Source organism: Anser cygnoides, chromosome 2 (genome assembly GCF_040182565.1).
Source record: "Anser cygnoides isolate HZ-2024a breed goose chromosome 2, Taihu_goose_T2T_genome, whole genome shotgun sequence".
Lineage (NCBI taxonomy): Eukaryota > Metazoa > Chordata > Aves > Anseriformes > Anatidae > Anser > Anser cygnoides.
Window position 1 is genome coordinate 70,098,372 of NC_089874.1, and position 20,266 is coordinate 70,118,637.

The window sequence follows — 20,266 nt, forward strand, 5'->3', positions numbered from 1 at the left end:
CATATTATGCTTCACTCCTCTTGGTCTTTAAATGACAGTAACAAAGCACTACTCTCCCGTTAGTATGAGTTTTTTTGAGTTGCTGAGCATTATCAATATATTGGCATATATCTGTATTCTTTAATACTACAATACCAATTTATTCGGCATACCCTTATGGCACAGCCACAAATGGATGAACTTCTAGTTTAAAATGGATGATAATGGGGAAGGAGAACAGAATGCAGAACATGAGGCAATTGTGTAGCCTGACAATTTATAACACTACCTGCTTTCTGCTGCCTGGTTATTTATGGCTGGATGGGGAGATAAAGGAAAGAAGGACAGTTGCAGTGAGGACAGCTTAATTTAAAATACTGTCACCTGCTCCCACTAAAGTCAGGTGTCAGTTTCTCAATATATGCAACAGGTGCACTGCCTCTGAGCAGACCCACTAATAACAAAATCAATTTAAAATAAATTACTCCTAAAAGAAAGGGGAATGAAGAGGGAACAAAAATCAGAATGCTTTTTAGGTGTGGACAGTGACACTTCAGCTTAGTGCTGCTGGCTTCCAAGACAGAAATTAAAAGTGCCCCCAGTTTTTAGTTCCATGGCAGAGCAGGGTTATGTATCTGGGCTCTCACAAGTGTCCTCTCACAGTAAACATGCCTTCCAACTTCCCATGTTAGAAGTCTTTGCCCACCATTATAGGTTTGTATTTCACAGAGCCACAGAATCATTTAGGTTGACCTAAAAGACCCTTAAGAGCATCAAGTCCAACCATCAAACTAACACTACCACCACTAAACCATGCCTCTAAGCGCCACATCCACACAACTCTTAAATACCTCCAGGGATGGAGACCCCACCACTGCCCCAGGCAGCCCCTTCCAAGGCCTGGCTGCCCTCTCTGTGAGGAAATCCTTCCTGACACCCAGCCCAACCCCACCGGTGCAGCCTGGGGCTGCATCCTGTCGCTTGCCACCTGAGCAAGGAGAGCGACATGCTGCTCCTGGGTGCGGCCTCCTGTCAGGCAGCTGTGGAGAGCGGGGAACTCTGCCCTCAGGCTCCTGCTGAGCAGCCCCAGGGCCTCCAGCCCCTCCTCACACCTATTGTTTTCCAGTCTCTTCACGAGCTGCATTGCTCTTCTCTGAATGTTCCAGCAACTCAGATCGTTTGTGCAGTGACGGGCCCAAAACTGAACACAGCGCTCGAGGTGTGGCCTCACCAGCACTGAGTACAGGGGGACAATCAATTCCCTGGTTCTGCTGGCCACGCTATTCCTGATGCAGGCCAGGATGCTGTTGGTCTTCTCGGCCACCTGGACTCACCACTGGCTCATGTTCAGCCGGCTGTCAACCAGCACCCCCAGGTCCCTTTCTGCTGGACAACTTTCCAGCCACTCTTCCCCAAGCCTGCATGGGCTTGTTATGACCCAAGTGCAGCACCCAGCACTTAGCCTTGTTGAATTCCATACAACTGAACGCAGCCCATTGATCAAACCTGTCCAGATTCCTCTTCAAAGCCTTTCTGCCCTCAAGAGGATCAGCATTCCTCGACTCAGACCTGGGCTTCAGTCTGCTGGGTCTGCCTCAAAAGCAAGCAGGGATGGCTGGAGGCAGCAGGGTGCTTCTAGGATCAGCCAGCAACCTGGCACCATGTCCAGAGATAGAGCCCACCTCTGCATCAGGTTCACAACATAGCAGGCCAAAATGCCTCCAGTGACAGAAAGCAAATACATCGTAAACCTGGGAGTTAGTGAGAATAAGGATGTACTATTGTATGGATCCAATTATGTGAAATACAGGTTGCCCAGGTTTGCTTTTTAAAATTTTATTTTTAAATAATTTTCTGTCCTTTTCCGTCTCCACACCCATTCACCAATTTTTATGCTATCTTGGTAGGTGTACCTAATGCCCTCAGCTACAGTAGTTTACAAAATGTTTTAATGCTTTAAGTATGAATGTTTAAGTAGTGGCCACCCCCAAATGCACACCAACAGATCAAAACTGACATTCATTATGAATCTAGCATGGGTGAATATCACCACTTCTTTGTGTAGAAAAAACCCTGCAGCATCTTCCCTGGCTATGTGCCTTCTTTTTGGACAGTAAGAATTTATAAATTCTACTTACATTAACATGAGGGGAAAAAAAAAAAGAGGACATAATAGAAATCAGTAAAATATCCACTGCATGCAGCAGATTTTGCTCATTTGTCACTGACATTAAGTATCAGTCAAGTTCATTGGGGCTGAAGTCAGATGAGTTATGTTAATGTAAAAAGAATATCAGTCCCATCGCTTTTAGCTTGGGCCCTGGTTGTGCAGCCATCCATCTGCTGGAGAGAAAAAGGAACAGGCACTCAGTCACAGTCCAGACTGCTGCAAAGGTAATAAAAGTGCTGCAAGCTCAAAACTATAATTCATAAATATACCATGGATGTACATTTGGAGCCTTCAGTTTCACATCACACGTCAACAAAAACTGAAAATGCTGGAGCATCCATACTATTTGCCACAAGAACAGGAAACACCTAAAAATAATAAGTGTTCCTACCAAGCACATTGTCATGACAATGGGCAGTGACAACACAGCAAGAATCCACTATCACCAAAGGCATGCTCAAAAGAAAATGCAGCAACAGATTACTGCGTAGATCACAGACTATCATGAGATCAGTAGTATCACTGCATGACTCTGTCCTGATGACAAGGATTATAACCAGAGTAGAAAATGACAGCAGTGGCACCCACATGAGAAATACATCTATAGCATCAATAGCTGAAGAAAGAAGTATTTCTGCAACAGCTGAAGAGCCAACAAAGATGCAATCTGCTGATTTATTAGTGCAGAGAGATGTTTTTGTTTCCCCTCCAAATAATCATCAAACTCAAAAAAAAAGATAGAACAAATATAACCGAAATTATTTCATTTTTGTCCTCTTTCTTTTTTTGCACTTTGTTTTCATTGCTTATTTAAACACTTGCTTCCCATGTTTTTCCTTAAATTTTGTTAGGATTACTGTCTAAAAAACTCAGAAGAAAACTTACTCCTTTACTTATGACTGGAGTTACTATCGTATAGCCTGCATACTGTAACTCAACCAATGGAGTGCACCTTTTTTCAGAGGGCTCAGTTGTCGATTCATTTTTGTACCAGCTACCAGTCCTGCGTTACTACGCTCATGCAGCTGAATAAGACAGCAGCTGAATGAGCTAGCAGGCAAGCAGTATCAGCTACCTTCTCCCGAAATTCTTCTACCTATACTGATTTAGATTTGGAAATATGAAAAACTGCATCTTTTCTCCTCTAAACCCAGGTTGTTTAATCCCGCCATCCTCCTCTCCCTATCTCTCCCTCACCCCTCTCTGTTTTTTTATTTCTCACTAAATGCCCCCTCCACCACTCTGTTCAACAGTATTGCTCATGGCATTTGCAGGATCACACTACAGCTTTACAACAGTACACTTGACAAGATAGTCCCAAATTATGTTATTAGCTAGTACATTTAAGCAGGAAAACTGCTGTAGGTATTGAAGAATGTCATTTCAGGTGGGAGTACAAGGGGTTAAAAGAAGAAAATCTCAACCATTTAAATACATCTTGTTATAAACCGCACAAACACTTGTTTTTTTGACACTTGTCTTTTTAAAAATATATTTCTGTTTTGACGTCGCAGTTCTGAGCAGGTTTCACTCCTGCCAACCCCCTGTTTGTGTTTTGAATAACTTGGAACAGATGAAGCGCTGGTCCAGAGACAAGAAATCCTCTAAACATCTGTCAACTGCTCCAGCCCTGAGAGTGGAAAGCAAACTCCGTCAGTAGCTCTGCCGATCCTGCAGCTCTCAGAAGCTGCAGTTAATATGCCTTCACACTCAGCAGAGGATGAGAGAAACAGCATGACCTAAGGCCACGGCAGCACAGTAGTGGTCTGAGGTTCTCCAGGATGTGCGAGCGAGGCAAAGGGGGCAGGGGGAAGGTTATGGGTAATGAAAAAAACTTACAGTCCTATAGCAGCAACGGAAAACGGAGGAGCTGAGCATAATGCATTGTCGGTAGGGGCTGGGAAAGAAGAAAAGAGGGAAAATTCATCCTCATGCAGACAGCATGTTTGTGATTCAGCTGCAACTAATAAGACCAAAGGACTTACACTGACAGTCTGCAGGCATCCTTTAATGTTGCCCTTTGAGGGTCTCACTCCCCCCTAACCAAACCCTAATCCATCCTGTGGTGGGAAGAGGCTAGACTAAAACAGTGAGTGGCAAACCAGGAAGGAAAGGGAAGAGGTCTAGGGTTGAAAAATGGATGAAAAATGGTTGAAAAATGGGTGAAAAATGGTTGAAAAAAGGCCTGTGTGGGTGATAGTGAGGACTCTGGTATGTCACGTGCTGGTCTTTGGAGGGCTGGTGGCCCTGTGAGCCCTGCCCAGTGGTGCTCTGCCTGGGGCATGGGGCGAGGAGGGAGTGTCAGACAGACTTGCAGTGCTTGGGGTCTCCTTCCTGGTGCTGCGGCCAGGGCCAGGAGAAGCTGGAAGGAGGAGGAGGTGCTGTGATCTGGTGAGCCCTAGGGCAGGTTCTTTCACTGGGAACGAGCTCCCAAGCTGGCACATGAGGACAGGGACTCGTGTTTACGGAGCTCTGAACATGGCACCATTACCTACTGTACAACCCTCATTTAATGTTTTTTGTTGTTGTTACCTCTGTAGCTTAAAACTCTCTGCAGTCTTCAAGGTTGTAATCTGAAGACAAAACCCTGCTCTAGGGCTGACAGGACAGCCTGGTGTGCTCTCCTTCCTAGATGTGCAAAATCACCAGCGACATCTGAAGCCCACTGCTTTCCAAAAGCAGGCTGCTCGTAGGTGCCAAGAAAGAGCTCTCAGGATCAGTCTTCAGCTAGCTGGGTTTAAAAGCTTTGCCATATTCCTCTAAATCAGCACTGACCCATGAAGTGGACAGTCCATTTAGCATTTCAAACTCATGAACCTCAGTTTAAGAATCAGAGCTAAACTCAGCTTTCCTGGTTGACCCAGCGGGTCTCACCACTGTTCACCTCCTTCCCCCACTTGCCAGGACTCTATCTGCACACCTCCCCATCACCCTGCAGTCTTCCCTACACACACAGGCTCAACATAGCCCCCCCTTAAGTACCAATGTGATGTATCTGTATATTATCAGTGACCTTTTCTCATGTATACCCAATACTGAGAAACCACATATAAAGATCAGGAAACATTCAGTGAAATAAAAGGTTTCTGTAGATGAGATTAAAAACTTTGTTATATGATTCTCACAGCTGTTGGAGGGCTAGCACAGCAGGCAGAACCCCAGCAATACTGGTGTGAACTCATCAAGTGATATTTCTTACCAAAAGATGGTGACCAGCAGTCCCCTCCTTGATCTCATGACAGAAGATGGTTTGCTTTCTTTTCCAAGCATTGTATTCCAATGCTCCATCAAAAGTAAAGCCTCCAAAAGGTTTCCCGGCCTTCCAGGAGATGCCAAACCCTGTAGTACGGCCTGCAAATAAAACAGATCCAGTCAATATAATCACTAAGTGATGACAAGAGAAGGGGAACCTTGAAAGACTGCTTACAGTTACAGCCTTGGAAAAACAGTGTGAGTAGGACACAGAATATTTTCCTCAATGGCAAAGTCATTCCCAAGTCCTTCAGCTGCATTTGTTTGCTTGCCTGTTTACAGAAACAGCAAAGGTGTCTCACTGCGTGAAACACATGATATCCCTGAAGAATACGGCACTATCAGATTCCTGTTGCTGTCTCAAGAAGTGGGACAGCAGAGAGCAGCAAGAGACACAGATAAAATAACAACACTCAATATATAAATTCACCGGCAGTCTGAATTTAATGAGTAGTGCAGCAACTACATCAGGCTTAGAAAGAAGGGACAGACTTCAATTTTTATCATCTGTAACTAACATTATTTATCTAATCACTTCTGCCTCTTAGTTATGATAGAAATGAGTAAACTCTGTACAGAAATGAAACAATGAAATGGTATTTCTATGTGCAAAACAGTTCAATTATTTAGGGCAATTAAAATAGCATATTAAAATAACTAGAAAAGGGAGCAGCACAACTTCATCAAGCAAAAGCCTAAACTTTGATATGAATAGAATATTGTTCAATAAAGTTAGACTAAGAAAAACATACACAAATGAAATCTAAAAAGAGATCCTGGGATTTAATGTCTACTCTGAAAGGTAATAACAGTTGGAAGGCTGTTTTGATTTCTTAAAATAAATAAACATGCCTCAATTTTTGTGAAAGAAAGAACAAGTAAGATTGTAACTGTTTATTTGTTAAAATAATTCAACAATGGAGTTGGTCAAAATTACAACAAAGGGAAGAAACCGTGCCAGAGGGCAGGGTGCCAGGGTGACCTTGAACCAATTGTATTTTGGGAAGAAGTGGTGAAGCCTCACGATAAGGAAGGAGATGAATTCTTATCTTGGCTGTATCACAGACTCCTTGTCTGACCTTAAACAGGTTATATTCTTTGTGCCTCAGTTTCCCCATCTATATAGCAGGAAAGATAAAACTTGGATTCTGAAAGTGCTCAGGCTTATGAATACATGTTTTAACGTTAAGCTCAGCACCTCCTGAATCTTTGTAGCTTCTGCTTTCCAAAGTGGAAGCAGTTGGCATGTGGGAAGTATAGCACTGAGCTCTGGAAGAAGCAAATTTCCAGTCTGGAGCTTACATTTTTTTTTCTCTTCAAGCACCCTCTGCTCAGGGAACCAGGGTGCAAGGTACTTCTGACTTGTAGTTTGTAAACAGGGATTAGTTATACCTTTCTAGTCCTATGTTTTCCCTGAAGGAGCCGTTAACTTTCCCTTACGTGAACCAGTTCTTTGGTCCTCTTCCGTTTTGGAAATTTAGCTTCCCATGTGTGGTGCGAATTAGATGCAGTTTGCTCACCTTAACTACAGCTTTGAAAACAGTGGTTCAACTGCTATGGCTTGTTGTAGAATTAAAATGCAGATCAGCCACATGGTTTATCACAACTTGTAATGCTGTCTCTTCAACGTGTTACAACCAGCTATAACACATACTGCTCACATCTGTCAAGGCTTTCATATATATGAATATACATATACATATAACGTATAAACAGATATGTATGCACATAGATCTAACACTTGTGTTGTCTGAACTGGAATTCTTAATAGTAATATTTGGCAAAGGGTGAATGGGTCACAGAGGTCCTTCATAACATGGCTAATGGGAACCTGTGCTGAACCTCTCTATTCATGGTGTTTTTAAAAAACAGGATTCACCTGACTACTGGGTTTGGACAGAATAAGTCATCTCAGAGTGCAGGCAGCAATAAAAGGCATGCTGGGCATGCCATGAAATCTTGAAGTTGTCAGCAAAATCCCACTGACTAGGGCATGGGAAGCCTTTCAGTTCCTGGACCTCTGGTGAAAAAAAGACTGCCTGGCAATCATCAGCACGCCAGAAACTTGCTTTTACTTTTTCATCCCTTTGCACCTCACTGGTCCCCACTGATACTGCATGGGAATTAATTTCTGCAGCAATATTTATTATCAAAGTTCATTTATTGCCACCGTTTCTTCTTGCCCAATTACTACTTTGCTTTCAGCAGCTGACATGCTCTCAGAGGCTCACTGCAGTACTCACCTGTCAACTCTCTGGCCTGTCTTTTTGTTGTTGTTGTTTTTGACACATTCTAAGAGAGACTTTATGTGGGAATCTGTACAAATTTAAGTCTTTGCTCACCTCTGGGAAAGCAGGAGTCTTCCTTGGGCTGTCTGTAGGAAATGCAGTGTGCATGAGATTTCAAGAAGAGGAGTCTACATGTAAAACAATGTGCTGGGAAACACAAATACGAGGCACGACTCATCCACGGTAATAGTAGTACACATGTTTATGCATACAATCAGTTTGCAGCATTATTAAATCATTCACTATGTTATGTTTCATGTGAAACCTCTCTGTTGTGCATTCTGCTCTATATTCCTGCAAGCAGTTTATGATAGGACTAGAATCACTTTAGGCAGACATTCAGCAGGAAAAGCAGAAAAAATACCATTGTTTCAGACCATGATTATGCAGATTGGCTTCACTAGTAAGGAAATTAACTCTCTGCCACAGCTGTGGGGACTAAAATTACAGAACAATCTATGTTTTGAAAACTTTGAAAATCTGCCAAAGGAGAAAATTACATGATTGAACTACAGCTTTTATAGAATCAAAGTAAAATATTTCACTAATGGATTTGTTTAGTGTATTGTTTAAAGAATTTATTCGGTGAGTTTATTCTGATATAGCCAACAATTTGTACATCCATATATAGTTTAGAAATCCCGTTAAATGAAGAACAAATGAAAAAAAGTCATTGCTCATTTTTAAGGCCTAAAGACACAAAGTAACCTTTTACTGAGTGTTTTAGAGTGTTCTTGTAACTTTTCTATGACTATTTCAGGTTCTGTAATACTTCTGATAACAGGGAAAAAAAAAAGGCACCACAAGACCAATCCCAAACAAAAGTAGAATCAAAAGTATTAAAAATACTTTGAACACTTTTGAATTATTTATGATTCTGATAGATTTCATCTATTATAAAAATACTTGTTACTAATAGACCCAGGACTGTGCCTTGGTCAGTTTTCCACAAGAAATTTCTATGCTTCAGTACCTTGAAAACAATGGCAGCAATATAGGACTGCTGATGGTCAGCAGATGAAAAGCAGTCACATCAGCCCATCTCCACACACCCTGGGGACTGAGCAGTTGCCAACAACCCAGAAGCTGCAGAAATACAACTAGATAAGCATTTCAGTAAACTGGCTTCCAGATAGCAAATCTGCTGATATGGGCGTGATTCACATCCATTATACCTGAATTATTCCAAACCCCTCTGAACTGACATTTTGAATGTCACTTCCACCATCTCAGTCACTCATTTTTAGCATTATTCCTTCACTTCCTCTGAATGGAGTGACACAATGAAATATATTTTCTGCATCCAGCATATTCAGGTTACAGAAGTAACCAGTGCAAACAAGGCTGGTCATATAAATGCTCCATGAGATTGCTTCAGAAGAGACCTGCACTAAAGGATTCAATAGGCAGGTAATCACCTTATCGCAGCAAAGGGGAGGGAAAAGGAAATAATTATATTATTTCTTTTTCCATCACTGCTACTTCTCTCTTATTTGTGGAAGGAAGATAGGAAGCTCTAGCTGTTCATGAAAACACAGAAATTAGGCAAACTTAGTCATATTTTATAAAACGGAGCAGCTGTCAGGTTGTATCATTTAGTTATTCATTATTACAGGTACCATAACCTGAAGCCAGCATTTTACAGTATAGGACAGGCATGCTTTCTTTGCTGCTTAATACTACAGGCAGTGCCTCACACCATAAACCTTCCATTCATTATGTGGAACAACTGACAGTTTCTTCCCCTAAGGAGGCCAAGATTACTTAAGTCTTAACTCCAAAATGCCATACCCTGTCAACACAGGTGTACAAGGAAAGAAGCTCATTTACTGGGGGGTCTTGGTAATACACAACAATAGCCACTGTCATAAGATGATAATTAGAAGGAAAACAACAACAACAATTAAAACCAGAAAGGTTTGATACTCAACTGGTAAAAATTATGAATTCTCCATGTTTCATTGGAGATGTACTGTATAAGACCTTTGGGAGGAATTCCCTCTTGCACAGCCACAGAGAATCTCCTGTAGGTTGCTCTTGGTGTGCTGTTGCCAGTCTCTCCTTTAATATTGAGGTGGTTGAAATATAGTACATGGTACAGTAATATAGTGATGTGAGGGGTCCAATGTACAACAGGCATCTAAAATGACTGACTTGTTTCACGTAGACCACTGAACTCAGCCTAATTATGTGCATTTATTCTTCATGCTAACAGATCTCTTTAGTATAGCCCCTTTCAAGTGCTGGTGTCAAGCACATCATTTATAAGATAGAATTTGCTGAAAGAGAGGCAGGTTTATTATATAAAGCCATACTGTACTAGGAAGAAGCAAGGTTGGAGCTGGAAATTCCTGCAGTACTGAATGCTGCATTTTGTCCTCATTCAAACTCTGCTTACTGTTCTTTCCACCCTACCTTTTTCCCCACACAGGGAAATGTTAAAAATTTCAAAACACTTGTTTAGTTACCCATACTTTGTCCATTTTAAGCCACAGCAAGAAACCTTTGCTAGCCCAGACACATAAATTACATCATTACCTAATGAACTGTTGCAGAACTCATTTGACTGTATTTGACTTTGTGAGGAGCATGAGTCTTCCAGTGATTTAGACAGGAGTAGTTCAGGGTAGACAATATTAATTTAGGAATGAATCATTATGTTCAGTACCAGTCTGGGGACTAATGATTTGATTCAAATTAATTTAAATCACCGGGGAGAAAAAAATAATACTAAAATTACACATAAGGCAGGATATCAAAACAATCTTTTCTAAGATTCAAAGCACTTAGGGGCTTGTCTTTTTCGTCTTTTTTTTTTTTTAATTGTATGTGCACAATCTTGCTCAAGTGCCATGGCACAGATCACATTGGTTGTGTGAAATATATTATGCCAAATGGAGAAAGGTTTCTGCATTCCCCTACACAGGAGATATTTTGGAGTAGGTAAAAAGAAAGAAAGGACTGGCAGAGTCAAATTCCAGCCAATCCCTAATGTTAGAGAAGAGAGCACAAACAGGACTGGAAGGGAAAAATTGGAATCAAAGTGATTTTTTTTTCTTCTTTAGTTAACGCGATGAAGATTTTAAAGTTAATGCTTCAAAGACTTCACTGTAGAAACAGGACAGCCTTGGGCTGTCTTCACATGCATCAGGCCAAACAGACCCAAAGCTCCTGGCACCTGCTACTCAGATATATTTGCTCCACTCACATGTTTGTGGGAAACTCATGAAGAAGTCTGCAAGTGAGATCAACCTTTCCATGTTAGCATGCTGAACCAAAGTCAGATTATTTATTTGCAGAACTCTTCCTATGTTAGGCAAACAGAAAGAAAATGCTGTGTAATATTTATTTGTATTGTTTTATTCACTGCATCTCCTTCCATCCTACCCTGGGGGTAGAGTCATCCATATATCTGAGCCCACCAAAACAGGAAGGAAAATGGGATCAAAGCAGTGCATTGGATTTATACAGCACTATGGGAAAGTATCAATTTAATCCTTGTGAAACAACTACCACGAGCCATGCCACAAAAATCGTCTGTACTATAGGTTCAGAAGCGGGGCTTTTTTAGCTTTCTTTATACAGCATATGTGCCTGGCTGTCAGTATGACACCACTTACAGTGGGGCTGTTGTAGGGAAGGGGAATGCAAAGCAAGGAAAACAAACAAACACAGCTGTTGAGTATAGAGCAGAGATAACTTCACAAATCTGCCTTCACCAGAAGTTGTTTGTCTCATAGATGCCTTGATCCGAAGCTGCTGAAGGATACTTTCTTCTCCTCTCCTTCAGATACCTTGAGGGAGGATTACTTCTCTGTTTACCTTTTAAAAGATCATTGATAACAATTCCGATGGATATGCAACAGGGAAATTCCTTATGCTTCTGCTTTTGCAAATTATATAGAAGCCTTTTAATTAGGAGCTTGCTAGCTTGCATTCTAAGTACAGGATTACATGAAAAACAAGTCATTGAACTGATGCCTTTGCACATTAAGCCACATGGCCTGCCACACTCTTGAATGCATGGGTGACTTGTGACCTGACGATACAGGAGATACAGTATTTGTGCCCCACGCCACAGCCACCTGGACTCAAATACCAAAATAACAAGATTATGAGACTAAAATGAGCTGTAGCTCTATGAATTGGGCTGGAGAAAGTAATACAGGGCTGTGATCAACAGATTTGATTTTGTCACCAATTCCGTCAACAGGCTGAGGGAGGAATGACTGCAACTTGATCACTTTCCTGCATCTCAGTTTCCTGCTCTATAAACTGGAGCTCAATACTTTGCAAAGTATTGGTGAGACATGCCACATTAAATCTTTTTTGACTATGTAAATAAGAAACATAATTTAAGATTAGCTCACATTCAGGCTGACTCATGACCAATGTTTTAACAGAAGTCTCCAACGATAAACACCCACAAAATAAATTTATCACAGCGTTTATTCCTATATAAAAAGCCAACTTTGAAATGTCTGCTTACACTTTACTGATTTCATTGGGTCCTTCACTTGGTAAAAATCAAATTTCCCACTAGCTCCGCTGCACAATTTTCAACCCCTAAGGTTCCTTCTTTGCTGCAACCTGGTCAGCACATCCCACCTCAGCTTGTGCAATGTACCGGCTGTTTGCATGCTTTAATGTATTCTCCAAGGCTTCACAGCTCCGACTGTAACTCTAGCACAATTTCCCATGAAAAGATGAATGACCTAAGCTTCAGTCTCAGGCTATGTCCACCTCCACACAGAAGTACAACTGCACAAAAACACTGCTGGTAGCTGTATGATCCATGGCCATTAGTCCAAGAGATTTCATAACCATCTGACTTTTGTTTCCAGCAGCCTATATCCTATTCATTAGGAGAGCTGGTAAATGTCAGCTCTACAAACAGGACAAAAATGATTCAGTCCTCTCTTTATAATCTGTCTAATAAATTCAATAGGTGTCACTTTTGTGGAAGGGTCTATGTACCTCAGCAGTAATTTGTCACCAAGAAACAGTTTCAGGGTGTTTCACAGTTGTGTGTCAGTGTTTATTTCAGGCCTTATCTTCAATGAACATTTCTTGCTAAGAGAAATTAATTCCTTGCATCTGTCACTGTAGGAACAAAGCAAATGCACAAAATGTAGAAGGCCCATTATTCAGTACATTAGGCACTGATATGACAGTTCTCCTCATCCCACAGTAGTACACAACAATAAGCAACCTCACTCATCACTAAGATTTGCAAAATTGATTATTATGTGGGTAGGATGACGCAAGTGTTTTCTTTCTTTCCTTCTTCCTTTCCTCCTTCCTTCCTTCCTTCCTTCCTCTTTCCTCTTCCCTTCCCTTCTTTCTTCCTTCTTATTTTTGGTAGTCTTTCACGCATTTTTAACCCTGACACCCCCCCCCCCAAAAAAAATAAACACAGAACCCCAAAACACCCCCAATCCTCCAACCACCTCCAGTAAGCACTGCATCACTATTTCAATTCAGCATGACAGATGTAAGCAATATAAAAAGGAATACTAAGAAAAAACAGAAGAGGGTTTATTAATGGGACAGGACTTCTTAACTACACCGAAGCATACAGAAATGATTTGAAATACGCAGATCTGGCTGCGGCATGACTTTTGCTCTATTCTGACCTTTTAGTCCCAACCTGCCCTCAAATGCAGTGGCTTTAATAAATTCCAAACCAAGACAAATTGTTGTGGACAACTTTCTAAAGGAAATTATTAGATATTAAAAACTCAGTTCTAACACCTCAGGATATCACTCAAAACAGGAGAAAGAAAGGAAATGCTAGATGTGCCAGGATGTGCCAGGAAAGAAAAGCAGACAACAGCATGCTTATTTGATGTTTGCTGAAATGGGGGAAGAATCCGGGAGATTCACATACAGAAGCTTTTCAATCAATGGGAAGAAACTGAAAAATGGAGGAGGAAAAAAATTACATTTATTCTTTGTGATCCAAGTTATTAGTTTCCTGAAACATGACCATACTGTACAAACTGCCAAGTGATGAAATTAAACAAGCACAATAGCTACATTATGCACTATGAATATTTGAAAAAAAAGTGTATGCACAGAACAGTCACCAAAATGGGAGGCAGCTCATTCTAGCTGCATGTTACATTCATTTTTCTCAGTTATGCCAACAAATATATTAATTCTGAAAACCTGCTTGCTAATCATTTTAAGCAAACATAGCAGAAAACTCAGTTGGGATGCATTTAAGCAGGCACCACAGGAGGCTTATTCTGGGACAAGCTTGCTGACAGTCAGAGAGTTATTTTCATCTGATTTGAGACAGAAATATCATCACGACTCACAAGTCCAGTCAGAGCTAACCAAATAACATGAACTGCAGATCCCCATAATGCAAAAAGACCTCCCTCTAATAAAGATACTAGCTGCTACAGCTGGAAGTGTGATGAAGAACAAGTTATTCTACATACCTCAGATTAATGTATTTTTGTATGGACTTGAGCCATACACTTGTGTGTACTGCTGCAATACTTCTCCCAGCGGTTGAATCTTAACCCATGCCTCCTCCAGGGCTATGCTGCCATTCTTCCTTCCCTTCCCCTGTGTCCTCCAATGCTTCTGTTGCTCCCCAGATCTCTTCTACATCCCTTAAGCTATTAATTATGCTTTGATATATAATGTTGTGACTGGATCTGAGTTATGCATGTGGGTCGCAGGAATAATGTTCGTTTTTTGTTGTGTGTCATTCCCCTCCCCCAGTAGGCACTAAAAAGGGCTTTTCCTCTCCACTGCCATTAAGTTTCACTCAGTACATAGGAATCTAATACATTTCAGACATCCATTCCTTTATTAAAATTAGTGAAAATTAGCAAACAGGTTCAGGAGAAGCCCTATGATACTATTGCAAAACCAGGCTAAAATGAGGTAGAAAGCCATCAGTTCTAGAGAGTTTTTTCTAACTTAATTCTTGGGCTGAAACAGGAAGCCATAATTAATAAAAATTACTCATGCATCATTAATTTCACATCAGTATTTGTGACCAACCTGGAATTTGAAACATATAGATCTTAAATCATTTCCCACTTTCCAGGAATTGCACCAGTTGTCTTTTCCCCTCAAACAAGCCCTTGGAAGAGCCCTGAAATCTCTGGGCCTCTTCTGCTCTTGGGCAGCCATGTCCCAGCAGCCCGAGATGAGCACAGGAACCCCATGTACCACAGCCCTTCTTGCCAGGGGTGCCCCAATGCCACAAAGCCTGCTCCTGAAGTGTTTAGATGCAAAATCTTCAAATACCACAATTTAAAACAAAGAAATAGTATAAAGCAGCTCTAATCCTCTTTGAGAAAAACAAACACATCAGGAATGTTGGGTTTTGATCAGTAATTTTCCACTTACCTACTTGAAACCTAGTGGACAAATATAACTATTAACTTCAATTTTTTTTTTTGTCATAACATTTTTCAATATCATCTGTCTGCTCTGAAATAGCAAAGGCCACTGAATGTTTTCTTAATGACTAGCATATAATCCCTAAAGCACTGTGCAGCTGTTTTTCTCTCTCCTATTTAAATTTACAAAAAATATTTGAAACTCTAAATGAAGAAGGAATTGCTCTGGGGTTTCCTGAGTTTCCACTGTTTTTAAGCAGCCTTGTTTTCTTTCACCAACTTCTGAGTCATTCCAGAAAGACCCGAGCAGCTCCTATGCCAAGGGTCCTTCAGACCACATGATCCCAGATGCAAAATAAGATTTTTTTCTCTTTCCAGATCATTTTCATCCACTCCAGGTTAAAAAACTACTGTTATCTCCCTTTTGCTTTTATACTTAATTAGTATAAACTTTCCCTTTGTCCATATGAAAATTTTATTTTTTTTAACTGTCTCATCTAGCTTTCCACTTAGAGTCATAAATCTTCTTTTGCAAAAACACAAACCAGAGTTTACAGAGCAAGGAATCGAAGACTTTGATACACATGGGAAATGAGCATTTTGCCAGCATGCTGCATTTGCAAAGCTCTCAGCACAATAGCAGCTACTCTGGAAAACCTGTACATTTGTCACAATAAATCATTCTGCCAGTCCTCACCACACGGGCAAACTGGAGAGCGTGACACTAGAAGGGGCAGTTCACCAGTGTGCTTCTGCTTAGCTGACACACTTGGTTTGTTTCATACAGCTTCCATTGGTAGCATGGTTAGTTCTGCACAGAAAATGGCCTAAAACAACTTTAACACTATGGTGACAAAGAATTAGGGTTGGTCCTGTTTGCTATGACAACTGATTTTCACAACATAACCATTCTGATCAAAAAAATCAGATACCTGTCTGGTTTAAAGGGGTTGACAAAGGTCTTGTCTCACCTTCCAAAGACATCATATCTGCAAACTACTTTTCACCACCATCAGGAAACCAATAGGGCTCAGACAAGGAGAAACCACCTGCTTGAATATCACCAAATGCAGAGTTGTGGTCTTAGTCCTGCTCTGCATCAGTGCCCCCACTAACAGCCATGGAGAAGTCTTCATTTCTCAGTCCCATGCTTCTCTGGTCCCTTTGCTCCACAAGCTCCTCAGCAGAGGCTGCTTCTCCTCTTAGAGAAGCGTCCAGGAAGGAACCAATTGAGGAACCAACTTTGCTGGTACCTCAAGGCATTACTGTCACATACCCAACCCAAACATAAGTGAACGTGGAAGGGCAGCCAGGCTCATTCAGAGGAGAAATTTTGAAGAGCACAGAGGTTACAGTGGCATTTTAGCTGCTTGGAAACCAACATATTTTTAGCTTAATTTAATTGGATTTTTTAAAATGAATATACTAGTTTCCAAGTGTCTGAAAAAGATTGTTTTCCAAGCCAGTCAGAAGATTTCTATTCATCACTTTAACTCATGGTTTCTTTGCTGGTTTAATATTTTGCCACTCTTAAATAACTGAAATATTAACATTCATTTGTCCCCCTCTAACTGCTGCCAAATGACATTTCTAGTAGCTTAAAGCTCCAGAAACAGGCTGATGGTTGAACAATATTTTACCACCTACTATTTAAATTCAGTTATTTAGAATTATTGGAATAATGACAATGGATTTATACATATAGTGATCATTTTATATTTAGCTCCTTAAACTTTATGTTTTCATAATCACCTTGGTGTTCACCAATCACTGTCAAGTCATTATCCACTCGCAGGTTCATAGCACGTAATTTGATTAAATTCATTACAAAAATATTGTAAGGGTGTTTTATTTTTTCCATCATGCTTTACCAGAACAACGAAGAAATGCCACACACAACAATTCCCTCCTCCACAACAAATTCGTATAAAAATGTTCTTTTCTTGCAAAGCTTCTTTGTTCGTTGTCCTGTGATGCTTAATTAAGGATATAATGGAGAATATTATAGCCATTTTAGAGTAGTTTGGAAGTAATGATGCCCGAGGCAAAGCACGGAGTTCTGTTTAACTCAAGTCAAAATACGAGTGTTGGCAATGGCCTTTACAAAGGGATCGTATTGCTATAAAAATTTTCAGAAATTTGCAGTTCTCTTTTGGCTCCCCCCACCTCAATAACTACACTTTTTTTTTTTTTGGGGGGGGGGTGTCATGCCTCTCAGCAGGATAAAGCTGTGTTTTATAAAAATTTATCTTTTTCCCTTAATAAACAGCATGCGTTGAAATCGTTTTATGTTGGCATAAAGTTTTTTTCCCAGAGGCATACAACTCCTATTGCAGGTTGTTTACCACATCTATCAAGTTAGTCATGTGAATCACAGAAGCATGATAGCTGCTCATCTTGACTAAAGAAGATCTAGAGATGAATTTCAGAATCAAACAGCTAATTTTCATGAAGATTCATTACAGTTTTATGGATTTTTCAAGAGAAAGTGGTCTCACCACTTCAGTCTGGTCTTGAGGAAGACCAGGGTTGGATTGTTACGCAACCAGAGGGCATAGAGGCGTCAGACTATGCTGCGAGATACAGAAACTGAAAAGATGATGTGACTACTTTTAAGTTGCAGTCCCCCTCTGGCATCAGTAAGGTCTGCAGTTCTTCATGACAGGTTTGCACATGGGTGTTTTGTCCAAGCTTGCTTTCCTGTTGAACAGCCCTTACCTTCCCTCCCACTCCCACAAGCTCTATTGAGGCTAAAAGGGAATTAGCTTTCATGTGCACAGTCTTGCTATAAAGGTTGTCAGCACATATGTTTTCTATTGAAAACATACTTTCATAATCAGTATTTGGACTGTAGTTAAATAATGAGTTTAAATGAGTATTCTACACAAAAACTATACACCACACGTTGGCATGGGGGAGATTAGCTACTTCTTCTAGTGGAGAATTTAAATGTGTTTCAAACTCAATTTTATGAATAGTGTTAGCAATGCAAGATGGATCAGAAAAAAAAACCACCTTCAATTCTTAATCAAAACACCTTAAGCATGCAGGTCTGCTCCATCAGAATTTTTTAGGAGAAAGAAGTCTGGACCACAAGGTGAGTCAGGCTACATGCTAGAGTAATGAAAACTGTACACACTCCAAAATGTTTGCCTAAATCCAAGGGAGAGCTCTCCAGTGTAGTTTGTGTTTCGCATTCATTTAGCTTCTCTGTTGAAACTGGTAAATTTAGATGCAGAAAGCTGTGCGCTTTGGGCTGGATAGTAGCCTTTAAAGTCCCTTTCCTGCAGGCAAGTCTGCCAGCCACATGGCAGCTAGTTTCATTCACTTCTGACCAAAGGCTGGTTGCAGCTGCGAGTTTTCTACTCCAAGTTAACACCTCTTGAAAGCTGTATTGAGGGGAATAGTACAACCAGTGAATCCAGCTGAAATCTTACACCTTGATAGGTCAGACAAGTTGAAGAATTTCTTTTTTTTTTTCCCCCAAAGGTAGGTCACAACCTTAAAATCATTAGTAAGTCACAGAAATCAGCAGGAACACCTGCAGAGGTATTTTTCCCGCACAGAAGTTCTTAAAAAAAAATTAAAAAAAATGAAAAAGAATCCAAGTGCTACACAAAACAAAAAACAAACAATTTTTCTGTCACTCCCAAGCACAAATGTCTAGGCAAACATCTCCCAGCCATCAGCTGATGCCATGACACGAACTTGCGCCCAGCACAGCTAAAGCTCATGGTCCAGAACGTGAAGATAACAAATTTGATCTCAGCTCTGCCAGCTATACATTTTTCTACCTGCCCTTATTGATCAGCTGTAAAGTGCTCCCCCTTAAAGCATGGGCACGTATTCATTTTTTATTTTAATGTGTGTGTATATATATATATATATATATATATTTTCTCTCCAGACTGGGATACTGCTTTTCAGGCTAAAGAAATAAAATAAGATTAATTTTGGGGCCATGCACTCCAGGGCACTTCACATTAAATGGTAGACACCACAGGCAACTAGATAGCACTAATAGCACCTGAGGCAATTTCCTTTCCTATGTTTCTTCTCAGTTGCCAGCTGGAGTCTGGGCTAAAAATAGCCTTGCCATGACAGAATAATGAATCCCAGCGATAAGCATATTTCACAGCAACGCAATGAGGTCATTATCTATGCACTAATGGATGAATGGGGTGGTAAAGGGAGGGAAACTGTCATTGGGTAGTGCTATAAAAATGCCGAATGAATGAAAGAAATGCGAACAAATTTTACTCAAAATGATCTGAAAATCATAGCCTGCATTCCTGTTTATGTTAGTGTAAGAATAATTTACATAACATTAAAAATTTAAAATACTCATAAGAAATTTTTCTTCACTGGCAATTCCTCTGCATGAGCGATTACTGCTTTCTTGGCTCTGTGAAATTATTCTGTTTTATGTATAGGACATTGCAATAGTTGTACCATATATCTGACAGTTGCAGTATCACTAATAGTAAGGGAAGCATACTACAAAGCTCGTCTACAATAAACTAAAAAAAGGAATCTATAGAGGAAATCACCAAAATCCAAAAGTTCTGAAGTACTTGTTGCCCTTCAAGAGTTTAAATAAACAAAGAAGATCAGTACACCTACATTCTCATTACTGTGATCTGAACTGAAACAGTAGATGTGCAGCATAGTTAATTTAGGGAAGGGATGAATTTAAAGACAATTCCCTAAAAACAGCAACAACAACAATCTTGTTATTGTTCATGTAATACCTAATATCCCTACAGCTGAAAGAAATCCATCTTTTTACCTCCCAGCCTGTTAATTACCATCATTTGAAATAATTTGCCTACTGACAGTTTCAGCATTTCCCCTCTTCAGAGACCAGCTGATCATATCTCTATTTATTGCCTCTAAATACAACAGTAAGTCAGAGAAAGTATATTTTAATACTCATATGTAAAGCCAAGCCTCATTTCTCTTTCTTGAGGAAAAAAAAAAAAGAGAGAGATGTCTCTTTTTATCTTGAAGATACTTTGTGTGACAGTGCCCAAGTGCAATAGGAAGCTGTGCAGATAAGAATACGTGCCAAAGACCAAGAGAGCTGGTGAGAGTCATTAATGAATGATATAGTTAGCCTGGCAGGTATAGGAGGAGGATGTGCACTAGAGCACTCACAGGGAGGCCTTGACCCAGGAAAGCACCGTGCCTGCTAGGTTTGAATTGAGCTG

The 20,266-nt window shown here is 40.4% G+C and overlaps 1 long non-coding RNA gene across 2 annotated transcripts in view; it reads right to left on the minus strand.

Annotated features, from left to right (window-relative positions):
- Window positions 1–2,328: 2,328 nt before the first annotated feature.
- The window catches only part of LOC106041829 (uncharacterized), a 33,107-nt gene continuing 15,169 nt past the window's right edge, over window positions 2,329–20,266 (minus strand). For both annotated transcript variants that reach the window (XR_001210735.3, XR_001210734.3), the window contains exons 2-4: window positions 5,349–5,500; window positions 3,989–4,046; window positions 2,329–3,779 (exon numbers count right to left, since the gene is read on the minus strand). This is a non-coding gene — a long non-coding RNA (uncharacterized lncRNA). The remainder of the gene's footprint in view (window positions 3,780–3,988; window positions 4,047–5,348; window positions 5,501–20,266) is intronic.